The sequence below is a fragment of the Hyperolius riggenbachi genome, chromosome 10, assembly GCF_040937935.1.
Source record: "Hyperolius riggenbachi isolate aHypRig1 chromosome 10, aHypRig1.pri, whole genome shotgun sequence".
NCBI lineage: Eukaryota > Metazoa > Chordata > Amphibia > Anura > Hyperoliidae > Hyperolius > Hyperolius riggenbachi.
Window position 1 is genome coordinate 155,806,099 of NC_090655.1, and position 13,224 is coordinate 155,819,322.

The following is a 13,224-nucleotide window of genomic DNA, read 5'->3' on the forward strand; positions in this document are numbered from 1 at the left end:
TTTCCTGTTTCCTGGGAGGGGCCAAATCTCGTAGTATACCTGTCCTGGAGGGTTACTGGAAAAAAGAAGGTAAACTCCCTGTCATATGGGTGGAGAAATCTCCAGGTGTCAATAAAGTGTAAATTATTGGTGAAGTCTGCCAACTGGGAGGTCTCCCCTCTGTGCTCAGTTACTCCTTTTCCTTCTGTTTTTGTGTCTTCTATCTTATTAGTAACTTCATTCCAGTCCCCCCCTATGATCATATTATCTAGGTTTTCGAGAAGTAACACCTGCTGGAGGGAATCATAAAATGCTGATTTATCAGAATTAGGACCATACACATTATATATCGTAAGGAGATCACCTGGAAGTTGCACCGTGATTGCTACACATCGTCCCTCCTTGTCAGCATACTTTAGATCTATCTTTCCTAGTAACCGTTTGCTAATCAGGATTAATACTCCCGTTTTTTTCCCCACTGCATCTGACCCTAAGCACTGTCTCACCCACCCTATATTCATAAATTTAAACTCTTTCCCTTTAAGATGTGTTTCCTGTAGAAGCGCGATATCCACTTTTAATTTTTTTAGGTGACGCAATATTTGGGACCATTTTATTGGGGATCGTAGTCCCTTGATGTTCCACGAGCAAATTTTAATCATTGTTACCTAAGCCAATTATACATTTCTCGTTTACTATCTTTTCAGAATTGTGCAACCACAAGGTGATCTCTCCCACTCCAAGTCTCTCCCCATATGAAAGCGATGTGACCAAATTCCCTTCCCCTGGTATAAAAATAAACTGACAACTGTGAATAACCATATATAAAACAATAAATCGAATCGTGACTTCACCTCTTCCCCACAAATGTGCAATAAACATCCTCGCTGCCGAAACCAAGCAACTTATTGCAGCAGCCTTGCATATTATTTAACCATTCTGACAACTTGTATAGAGAACATAATCCTCGTGCAACATAACATGTGATGACAGAGTGAGCAAATTTTTCCCTAGCAATTTTCAATCATGAGTTCCTGGAGGAGAGTGATTTGACCGAGGGGATTGCTGCCTGGGACTCTGCCCGGCCGAGCGATCCCTTGCTAGGAAGTTTTTCGCTTCCCTAGGTGTTTTAAATACATGAATTTGGCTTTCCTGATCAGTAATCCGCAGGGTAGCTGGGTAGATCAGGGCAAATTTGATCTTTTTCCGTACCGGGGTAGAGCAGACAGGTGTAAAGGCTTGGCATTTTATCGAAACCTCCTGAGAGTAATCATTAAAGATTCTAAGTTTAGTTCCTTCATGTTCCAGGGGAGTGTTCAAAGCTTTATACGCACGTAGCAAGTTGGCTTTATCTGTATAGTCAAGATATTTCACCATTACCATCCTGGGCCTGGGTTCTTTTTTGTCTTGGCGCAGCTGACCCACCCTATGAGCCCGCTCGGTCTTACAGGGCTCTGTAATGGACAAGAGGGATGGCAGTGTACTCTCGCAGAACTCCTTCAGCTCCTCAGGCTTGATCTGCTCAGGTAGGCCTACTATGCGAAGATTATTCCGCCGTGAGCGGTTTTCTAAATCTTCGATTATGTTATGTTGAATCGTGTTCAACCTTTCCGCATCTTTAAGCTTATTTTGAGCAAGATATAGATTATCCTCGCAGGTGGAGATTATTTTTTCTGCCTCAGATAGTCTATTAGCGTGTTCTTGGACTTTTTTTGTAAGAGAAGAGAGGGACTTAGTAACGGCCTCCTTCACAATTAGCTGTAGATTAGGCATTAAGTATTTTGCTACTTCTTTAGCTAGAGAACGGGGCCGCTGACTATCAGTGAGTCTCTTACCCCTTCTCTCCTCATGATCAGTGTCGTCCTCCCAGCCGTGTTGTGAAGAATCGTCTGTGGCGTAGTTGTCTTCGGGTGGGGCCTGCTGCGCCATCTTGCCTCGTAGTGTGTCCTGGCAGCGATCACCGTACTTCGCCGCGGATCTCGTCAGATATCGGTCCATATGGACTCTCCGTGGTTTCGGGGTGATGTCTGGTATCTGAGGGGGTAGATACCAAGTTTCCTCTGTGGGTTTGTGCTGCTGCGTAGTGCTTGGCTTAGCGGAGCTCCGCTATCGCATCCCTTCCTTGTAGGCGCCGGAACCGGAAGACCCGACTTTCGTGGTTTATAGCGCAGCCCCCTTACCAGCTAGAATCAATTTGCTTGATATGTCAGGGAGAACACAGTGGGTACAAGAGTGGAAAAAAAGTTTTCAAAAATACCTTATAGTTTTGGCAGAAAATAAATTTTAAAGTTACAATAGGAAAAAAGTATAGATAGATGACAGGTAAGGTAGCAACATAACGATAGTGTAAATTTACGTACTGTATATCAAAAGAAAGAGCAGTACGGACCCCTGGAAACCCCATCATGAAATTCATTGCTCTTTCTTTTGATTTATGGAAATTTACACTACCATTACATTGAATCAGAATCTGTCATTTACCACATTCAAAAATGTATATTTTTTTCCTTTCATAAATTTTAAAATAGATTCTCTCCAAAACTATAAGGTCTTTTTGAAAAATCATTTTTCCTCCTATACCCACTGTTCACCTTAACATACTCTGCACATTTGGCGATTCTAGCTGTTAAAGAGACTCTGTAACAAAATGTTGTGCCTTATTTCTTCTGTTCTAATGTGGTCTGTCTTACTGCAGCCTTTCCTACTTGTACTGTCTCTGTGATAAATATTATCTCCTTTCCTCTGTCCTGTCTGTCGGGCTAAGGCTGGAATGTGTGGAATGTGCAGCACTGCTTGTCATTGGCAGAAGCTTTACACACCCCCTCCAAGCTCTGCATGAGTCACACCAGATAGCTGTTCACAGCCTATGATACTGTGGTTAGAAGCCATGTCATTTGTTTGTAAACACTGCCAAAAACTGTTAATTACAAACCAGAATTGCAGCAGGGAGTGGCAAAAACAGCACAGAGGGGCACAGGAGAAAATAAGGAATAGAATGGTATGCTTTTTTATTGTAAGAATATTAGAGAACAGATTCTCTTTAAAGGGGCTTTGCTATTAACCGCGAACATCGGCAGCCATTAGGTGAAAATTTTAGCGAATTTACATGAAAATCTCGAAAGCGAAAATTAAATCGTATTTACCCGAAAAACGTATCACACCTAAGTATTGCTGCAGCTGCACTCCAAGAGTGCTGTAAAAACAACGCTGGAGATTTGGGGATGAAGACGGCGCTCAGTGATGAATTTAGGCACAGTCAAAAGACGGAGGACAAATTACTATAAAAGCACTGTAATTCTGCTGTCAGCTATAGCTGGCAGCTGAAATGCATCTTTCCCCACTTTCCACTGCGACCTAGAGGGGGAATAGTAGTGCCACCAGGACTGTGTAGGAGCAGAATGAGCTGTTCAGCTTTATCCTGCGCCCAAATCTCCCGACTGCGAAATCTTATGTATGTCTATTAGGGGATTGCCTCTCCCTTATCCATGTCGAGTGCTAGCAATTGTCCAGCCGGTTCACGGGAGCAGCTGACAAATGGCAATTTAAATTAACTGCTTTCAGCCTCTTCTGGAAGTGGGACCTAACTGTTGTCAGAAAAAAAAGAGAGAATTAGTTCCCAACATTTGGCATTACCCATTAAGCCATGGTTGTTTAGTGATGATAAGAATTATAAACAAGGATTTTTTTGCAGGCCTGCTGCTGGGCAACCCAGAATTTTATCCTTGTGATTTCTGGGTTACAGATCACATGTGATACCCTAATTCTAGAGCTTAAGAAAATAGTAACGAAACAAAGAATAAAAGGCTCATGGCTATATGATAGCTGCAGACCATCACTCAGCTGTGTCTCTGGATACTAAACTTTTCTGGCTATCTTACATCTGAAAATTGTGATTATTTCAAGGAAGGCTTTTTGTGGAGTGAAAGCTTAACTGTGCGCATTTCACAGGAATCACAAATTATGCAGCTCTAATGTTCAACCATTCGTAACACTGGAAGGCCTGGCATAATGATTCTACATTTCAATGCTACCAATTTGAAATCTTTTACTGGAATTACAGACTACACAAGGAAAAAAGGAGAAATGAATGTAAATTCATCTACCAATAATATAAAAAGAAAGCAAAAGGGAAAGCCAGGAAAAAAAAATGTTGCATTCTAGTAAAGGACTTAAAACATTCAGAAATATGCATATCTGCAAAATCACCATCTCTAGTGGGATTAGTATAGAAAACAACTCTTTTAACCACTTTGTGGTCTGCTAGTGTACTTTTCCAGCTCTAAATATAAACATACTGCTGCTATCTTATGCCATTAAACCAAAGAAAATGTCCTATTACCAGTGGGAACTATTATATCCTGCCCCTACTGAATTCTAACAAAACAACCCTGCTAGTCCATCCCTTGAAAAGAGATCTGAATGCTCTACACACATTAGAATCTTCGGCAGTATTTAATATACTGAGTGGCTGGAAGTATTATTATTCACTAGCTTAGTGATCTGCAAACTTTGCTCTCCAAGGAACTACAAGTCCCACAATGCATTTGCCTTTATGAATAATGACTGGCTGTCAGATTCCTGCAATGCATTGTGAGACTTGTAGTTCCTTTACAGCTGGAGAGCCAAGTTTGCAGATCACTGCACTAGCCAATGGCCCAGGATTGCCCGAGTATGTATTTGGCTGGTGTTGACTCCGCGCACTTTTTCTAACCCTAACACACAATTACTCAATGACCTAGTTTGTGAGCTGTGTGGTCTCTGACAATAATTTGCATTGAAAAGAAACAAATCTGATTGACTGTGGTTCCACTTCCTTTTCTAAATTTGAACCCCAGTCACCCAGTGATCAACTGTACCAGGTTTGAGGCTTGTGCCATTAAGAATGAATGGCAGCAATTAAATATTCCCCTTGAACATCAATAGGCGAATTTTGATTGGCTTTTGTAGGCTCCACCAACTTTTCTGATGAATCCCAGTCACCCAGTGACCAACTGTGTAAAGTGAACCCTACCATTAACCGTGTAAGAATGGCTGCAGATTACATTTTCCCAGTGAATTTTTTTTTGCCTCCACCCACTTTTTGGTTATAGGGCTTAAAAGTATCCTATATAATTATTCCAGATAATGTATTATGTGTTTGCCAAATTTCATTCAAATCCATTCAGCCATTGTTGCTTGATTGAGTAACATCCAAACTTTCACATTTATAATATTAGATAATATTCTTTAGGTAAAATGTCACTAATGAGAAGATTTTTGAAACTAGATACCTAAATTCCCTTTATTGGTCACTTGCAAAGACAAATCACACCACTTCCTATACTAAAATGTGTTGAAGGGCTGGTTCAGACAGGCGGCAAAATCTGAATTGTCGGTGGGCTATGAACACATCATTTGAATGTGACTGCCATTGCATTCAGACAAATGGAAGAGGTTTTTTTAAACTATGGTTACAGCTTTTCGCTCCGTTCATGTAAACGTCACAGTAGATGTAATCATCTTGTCTTTGACGCTACATATAGGGAAGCAGGAAATTTGGGCACTTGCAGCAAGTGGATTACTTGGGCAATGCCATAGACACCAATGCATTTTATCAGTATTTTGGGGCCCGAGTGGAAATTTGGGCATCCGGCAAATAGCAAGTGCTTGTACAGCGCCCGCTACATATCGAGCACCACGGGCATTCAAATGCTGATATTTTACAAACACACGCATACACCCTGCAATTATGCTCCGAGCCTGGTAACCTTCAAAACATTTTCTCAAAGACCTATTCAGACAAGTATATTATTTTCTATAAGAAACAATTGAGGTTTACTGCTTAATCCGCTAACCCCAGTGTCTCCAATACACTACCCTCTAGATTGTTAGCTCGCAAGAGCAGTGACCTCCTCCTATTGTTTCTGATGTAATTTATCATACAAAAATTTACCACTATTGGTGATGTTTCAAACCACACACCAACAATGAACGAATTAGTATTGCTGGATGTCCTAATTGTATACTGATCAGTGGATTCTAATGGGGGGCATGTACACATATAGTATATGTGTACATGCCCCCATTAGAATCCACTGATCAGTCCTGATCTGCAGAACAGGGGCTATGGATATGCAAGTAATGCTGGCAAATATGGCAATGTCCCCATTATCCAGAACTCAGGCAACTAGAGGTCTGAACTAACAGGCATGCCTGAGGTGAACAGGGACAGTACTTTTGGCATTTGCAGAGTTTGGTGCACAGGGTGAAGACACTTATCCAGACACCATCTAATACACTTCTGCAGCTTCCAGTATCCATGCATGGGTCCTGGCATGCCACATGAACCAATGCTAAAGATGGCTCGAACCTCCAATTTTTGGTTCGCAAACGTGAACTTCCGCAAAAGTTCGTGTTTGCGCGAACCATGTGAACCGCAATAGACTTCAATGGGCAGGCGAACTTTGAAAAATGCAAACACTGTTTCTGGCCACAAAAGTGATGGAAAAAATGTTTCAAGGGGTCTAACACCTGGAGGGGGTCAGTGACTACAAGAGGGGAAAAAAAAACAAAAACAAAAAAAAAAAACCCTTATACTTTGAGAAAATCCATTTTAAAAATTTTAAAGAAAAATACTATACATTTAAATGTGTAAGTGACAGTTCTTAGGGACACAATTCCCGCTTACTTCAGCAGTTAATAGCAAAGTCCCCTTACAGTCTAGCAACATCAAATTTGCAGGATATGTTAAAAAGATAGTGGAAAACATTAAAAAAAGTTTTAATCTTTTTTTGTTATGTTCAGAGTGTGGGAAATTTCCCTCCCAAAAATGTGGGGTCCCCCCTCCCGAGCGCTCTTCAACTCGTCCCCCCATGCAGGATGGGATAGCCAGAATACATAGCCATGGCCGTGTGGGGCTTCGCACCCTGAGGTATACCAGCCAGCATGGTCCATGGTATGGGGGGGGGGCTCGGGGTGAAGGGGCGGGCCAAGCCTTCCCCTCTCCCCCGAGCCCTTGTCCAATCCATGGTGGCGACTGCCTGTGGGGGGGTGGGTTCATGGTGGCATCTGGGCCCACCCCCCTTTCCCGGAGAAATGAGTATAGGGATACCAAGTACCCCTTACCCATTTCCACAAATGGTTAAACGAAATTAAAACACGACAACAAAAAAAGTCCTTTAATATTCTTAATTAGCCAGAAATACTTACCTGTACCTTTAAAAAAAAAAAAGTTCTCACACCAATATCCTCGAAAATGTCCCACACCAATATCCTCTTATCTTGAGAACTTCAATTAAGTTGATTGAAGATCTCCCACGAGCAATACTAATATTAGTATAGCAGAGAATGCATCCGCATAGGACGCATAGCGCTGGCTTCCGCTGTCCTCCCCGCCTCCTCACCTGTCACTCATCTAGCCTGGCACCTGGTGCACCCATGGTTAGTCTAGGTGAGGGTGACAGGTGAAGGCAGGTGGGGAGAGACAGCAGGAGCCGACAGCTATGCGTCCTCAGAGATGGCCCGAGCCTCCGATTTTCGGTTAGCGAACTTCCGCAAAAGTTCACTACGCGCAAACTTTCGTGAACCGCAATAGACTTCAATGGGGAGGCGAAAACAATTATGCTGGCCACAAAAGTGATGGAAAAGATGTTTCAAGGGGTCTAACACCTGGAGGGGGACATGGCGGAGTGGAATACATGCCAAAAGATCTGGGAAAAAAAATCTGGATTTGATGCAAAGCAGCAATTTAACCACCTCAGCAGTAACCCCGTGTGTGACACGGGGTAAGCCGCCGGAGGGTGCCGTTCAGGCCCTGCTGGGCCGATTTACATAATTTTTTTTTCCAAACACGCAGCTATGCGCCGATACCCGCCGCGGATACAGGCCCCCCCCCGCATACCCCTTGCGCAGCCTGGCCAATCGCCGCCAGGCTGCGCTATGGGGTGGATCGGGACTCCCTGTGACGTCACAACGTCCATGACTAGGCTAGCCATATGCTAAAAAAAAAAAGAAAAAAAAAAAAAGTGAAAAAAAACCTCGCGCAGCCGTGGGAATTAAACCGCCAGGGGGGTTAAGGGCAGAAATCACAATGATGCTAAATTGCAGGCCTAAAGTGCTTTCACACATCTTGCATGTGTATTGTGATGATTTTCTCAGCTGCCTGTGCAGGCAGGCAGCCTTTTGACCATTGTGTAGGTTTGCATGCTGCAGGACTCTGGAAAGAAGAGCTTCTGTCAGTTTTGCAGCTTGTGCTTGCAGAGGAATTTGCATACGTTGTCATGCAAATTGCCTGGCCACATTCATTGGAGGCGTGTACTATAAGTACTATGTCTTTCCCACAATGCTTCGCTGGTCATAAGGATTTCGTCCTATGTAACACTCCTGGTGGGGTGTCAGCCTTACTCTCTGTTTGAAGTTCAGCTTAGAGTAATTCCTGGAAACTGTGCTAGGTAGATTTCCCTAGTGCAGTTAGGATTGTTTATCTGTTTTGTTTGTCTGTTGCTGTTGTCCTGTCCCAGCGGTGGTCGACAGGAAATGGTTCTGATCTCTGTTCTTGGAGTATAGCTGGTGCAGCGGTTGCTACCAGCTATCTCTTCTGTTCTGTCTCCTGGGATCGCGCTAGCTACTTTTCGCTAGCGCTGGGGATCCTTCTGTTCTGCTACTCTGTACCTGGATCGCGCTAGCCACTTTTCACTAGCGCTGTGGATCCTTCTGTTCTGTCTCCTGGGATCGCGCTAGCCACTTTTCGCTAGTGCTGTGGATCCTTCTGTTCTGTCTCCTGGGATCGCGCTAGCCACTTTCCGCTAGTGCTGTGGATCCTATCTCTCGCTTGTCACTGTTTTCGTGTGTCTGTCTTGTCTGCTACGCTTGCTGGAGGCTCGGTGAGGTAACCGTTAAGCAAGCGCTCACGTCCTCTGTTTCAGGTTTGTCTGTTAATGGTTAGTTAGGCGTGCTTGTCTCTATTGTGCTTATCACGTGGAGACCGCGCATAACCGCGTGCACTGTTGCGAATGAGTGCGGTGTTCGCGGTTAGCTAGCGTTTGTTATTTTCCATATCTCCTCATTGTATTATTTGCTGTGCCTTTGCTAACCTCGTATTCTGTTCTGATCTGCCTTGTGTCACGTCTGGCGATCGCACCTCTCGCGAGAGCGTTCCTGTTTCATATCTGCTGTTGTGTGTGCACTGTCGCGGGGTGGCGACTAGGTTGGCGCACACACATACAACCTGTCCCTTTGCTCGTTCTCATTCGCAATCGCCTCTCTTGCGATTGCGTTCTGCGCTTCTTACAAATTCCTGTCTGGCATTTGTGAAGGTACAGAGGATTGGTTCCTCTGCACTCCCCAGCGCCATCTGCCGACAGGAATTTTCCCTCTACGGGTGCGTAGCACCTTTTGCTGGGTGCCTGCAAATATACGCTTGTGGAGGATTTCCGCCGTATCAGCGCACGCGTTGTGCGCTGATCACGGAGAAAGTTCCACAATCGTTACATGTATACATCAATCAGGGAGTGTAATCCCCTTCCTTCCTCCCTCCTCCCTTCCTCCTTTAATTGTTGCACCTCGCTTTATCAGATGGGCAAAACTGTTTCCATAGCTCTGTAAGAGAAAGTGTAATAAGGGCCCTGCCGTAACGTAGATATTACTGTAGCGAAGACTAATCCTGGGCCTTTCTTGTAGTTGAAGAGATGAGTGAAATGGCTTCAGCCTGTAATGTTAGTTGACCTGGGGGGGGGGAATAACAATCAGCCAGGAGCAAGCTAACAAGCTTACAAGAGCCCAACTAATCTTTCCCTATGAGAATCTACTAGCAGCTTTCCCTTCACTAATTACTACAGGGACACGAACGACTATAATGGCTGACGCTGCCTGCCTTATATATAGGGTGGTGTGGCTCCAGGAGATAAGTGTAGCCTAATTGGCTACAACGGGCCTGCTGACTGATGTAGAGGGTCAAAGTTGATCTTAATGGTGCACTATGGGGACGAACCAAACTTCCGTGACAGTACCACCCAAAGTTCGCCTGGAACCGGTCGCCGGCGAACCGTTCGGGCCATCTCTAGTCCTCATAGGACGCATTCTCAGCTATACTAACTGGTTCATCATGATCTGGTTCTGTTTAAAGTGAACCTAAAGTCACAAAAAAAAAAACGAGATGAACTCACCTGGGGCTTCCCTCAGCCCCCTGCAGACCATCGGTGCCCTCGCAGCTCCGCTCCGATGTCCCAGGACCCGCCGGGCGAGCACTTCCGGTTTGGCCGACACCGGGTTTTTCGCGTTCCCAGCCTGTATATCGCCCCCTATGCTGCTATTGCGGCCATGCAATGTGCATATGCAAATTAGCTGCTTGTAATCCTGGAACGTAAATGCAGATGGGCATAGATGTTACACAGGCTTGAAAAGCTGTATATGCTTGAGACCAAACTGAATCACAGAAAAGTCCTCCATATATTGACAGATGTTCCCATTCAATTGCTCAAATAACAGATAGATGATGCCAGTTATTTTATTGCAGAACCCAGTCGCAGATCCAAATAAACACTGATCACAATTTAGATTAATGGTAGATAGCAGTATTAAGCATGAGATGCAATACGCTGTCACACCAGACCAATCTTGTACACTGTGCAGGAAAACATGGATAACCAAAATGCACATGAGGCCTTCAGTAGCAGTCCAGCCAGTTCATATTGTACACATCAGCCAAAAACCACAGGTGAATGCACAGTTACCACCATGAAGGTAGGTGAAAGTTTCAGTCAGCAGCGAGGCTTGGCTTCGCCCAATGGCGCTGCCTGGCAGAATCCACCATGTGGGTTTAGTAGAGGGTACTTCTATTTGACATGTTTTGCTGCCTTCTAGCAGCTCATCAGGGAAAAAAGTTACCCCAAAAGCGAAATGCCCTTAAGTTTTTGGAGTTGTTACACACCATATAAAGTGTTAGAGGTAACTTCCTTGTTCCTGTCCCATGAGGCTGTAACAAGGATGACCAGCATTTATCAGATTTACCAGTCAGAAACAATCATAAATACCGATTTCAAATAAGCATAGGTCCACTGAAAAGAAATGAATTTCAATAATTTTTATTGGAATTTTCAATCACTGAAAAGAAATGAGATGACTGATAACACCCGTGCAGAATCCAGCAACACGGCCAGAGATGCACTAAGTGTAAACCCAGCAACACCACTACAAACCATGGCACATAGCCAACATTCACCCATACTACGTGGGTGAAACCAAAGTTCACAAAACTACATAGAAACAGATCACCAATTGTAGCAAAGCTGTATATAAACAAAAATTGATGGTCAGAAAAAATGCCACCAAACGGAAAAAAGGCAAATAATGGTCAAGGCAGATGTCAACAGTAGAGATGGGCCGAACGGTTCGCCTGCGAACGGTTCCAGGCGAACTTTGGGGGTTCGCGTTCGCCTGCATCAGGCGAACTTTTGCGGAAGTTCGATTCGCCCCATAATGCTGTATTGAGCAAAATTTTTAGCCTCCATTTCACTGTCAGCAGACATGTTATTGTCAAACACACTGCTTTCAGTGCTAGAGAACCCGCCCACCCTCCCTTCAAGCTAGGTCCTTTATACCATTTGACTCAGTTGTCTGGCTACACTAATTAGTTATGGGACAGCTGCTACACACTCTGCTAGGGAGATTTTAATTGGCCTCCCTCCTCCCTCCTCCCTCCTCCCTTCTACCCTTCTACCTATTCCCTCCTCCCTCCTACCAGAGGGAGGAGGGTCTCTTCTGCCAGGGAATTATACTATTTTAAAAACCAGTATACATCATACCATAGCTGGGAATACATACATGAGTATACATCATACCATAGCTGGGGATACATACATGAGTATACATCATACCATAGCTGGGAATCGAACCCAGATCTCACTGTGTGGTGGGCATGTCACCCTAAGCACTGTACCACTACAGAAGTAAGTGAAGCTAGCCTAAAATTTAACATTTATGCTCAATGCAATAGAACCATTAGGTTGCTTAAAGGGGAACTGAAGAGAGAGGTATATGGAGGCTGTCATGTTTATTTCCTTTTAATCAATACCAGTTGCCTGGTAGCCCTGCTGATCTATTTGGCTGCAGTAATAATAATAATCCAAACATTTGTATAGTGCTTTTCTCCTGTCGGACTCAAAGCGCTCAAGAGCTGCAAGCCACAGGGACGCGCTCAAGAGGCCACCCTGCAGTGTTAGGGAGTCTTGCCTTGAAGTCCTTACTGAATAGGTACTTGACCTAGCCAGGATTCAAACCCTGGTCTCCCATGTCAAAGGCAGAGCCCTTAACCAGTACACTATCCAGCCACTGTAGTGTGAATCACACCAGAAACAAGCATGCAGCTAATCTTGTCAGATCTTACAAAAATGTCAAACACCAGATCTGCTTCATGCTTGTTCAGGGTCTAGGGCTAAAAGTATTGGAGGCAGAGGATCTGCAGGATAGCCAGGTAACTGGTATTGCTTAAAAGGAAATCAATATGGTAGCCTCCATATACCTTTCACTACAGTTCTCCTTTAAGCAACCTAATGGTTCTATTGCATTGAGCATAAATGTAAAATTTTAGGCTAGCTTCACTTACTTCTGTAGTGGTACAGTGCTTAGGGTGATGTGCCCACCACACAGTGAGATCTGGGTTCGATTCCCAGCTATGGTATGATCTGGTGTTTGACATTTTTGTAAGATCTGACAAGATTAGCTGCATGCTTGTTTCTGGTGTGATTCATACTACTGCAGCCAAATAGATCAGCAGGGCTGCCAGGCATCTGGTATAGCTTAAAAGGAAATCAATATGGCAGCCTCCATATACCTCTCACTACAGTTCTCCTTTAAGCAACCTAATGGTTCTATTGCATTGAGCATAAATGTTAAATTTTAGGCTAGCTTCACTTACTTCTGTAGTGGTACAGTGCTTAGGGTGATGTGCCCACCACACAGTGAGATCTGGGTTCGATTCCCAGCTATGGTATGATCTGGTGTTTGACATTTTTGTAAGATCTGACAAGATTAGCTGCATGCTTGTTTCTGGTGTGATTCACACTACTGCAGCCAAATAGATCAGCAGGGCTGCCAGGCAACTGGTATAGCTTAAAAGGAAATCAATATGGCAGCCTCCATATACCTCTCACTACAGTTCTCCTTTAAGCAACCTAATGGTTCTATTGCATTGAGCATAAATGTTAAATTTTAGGCTAGCTTCACTTACTTCTGTAGTGGTACAGTGCTTAGGGTGACGTGCCCACCACA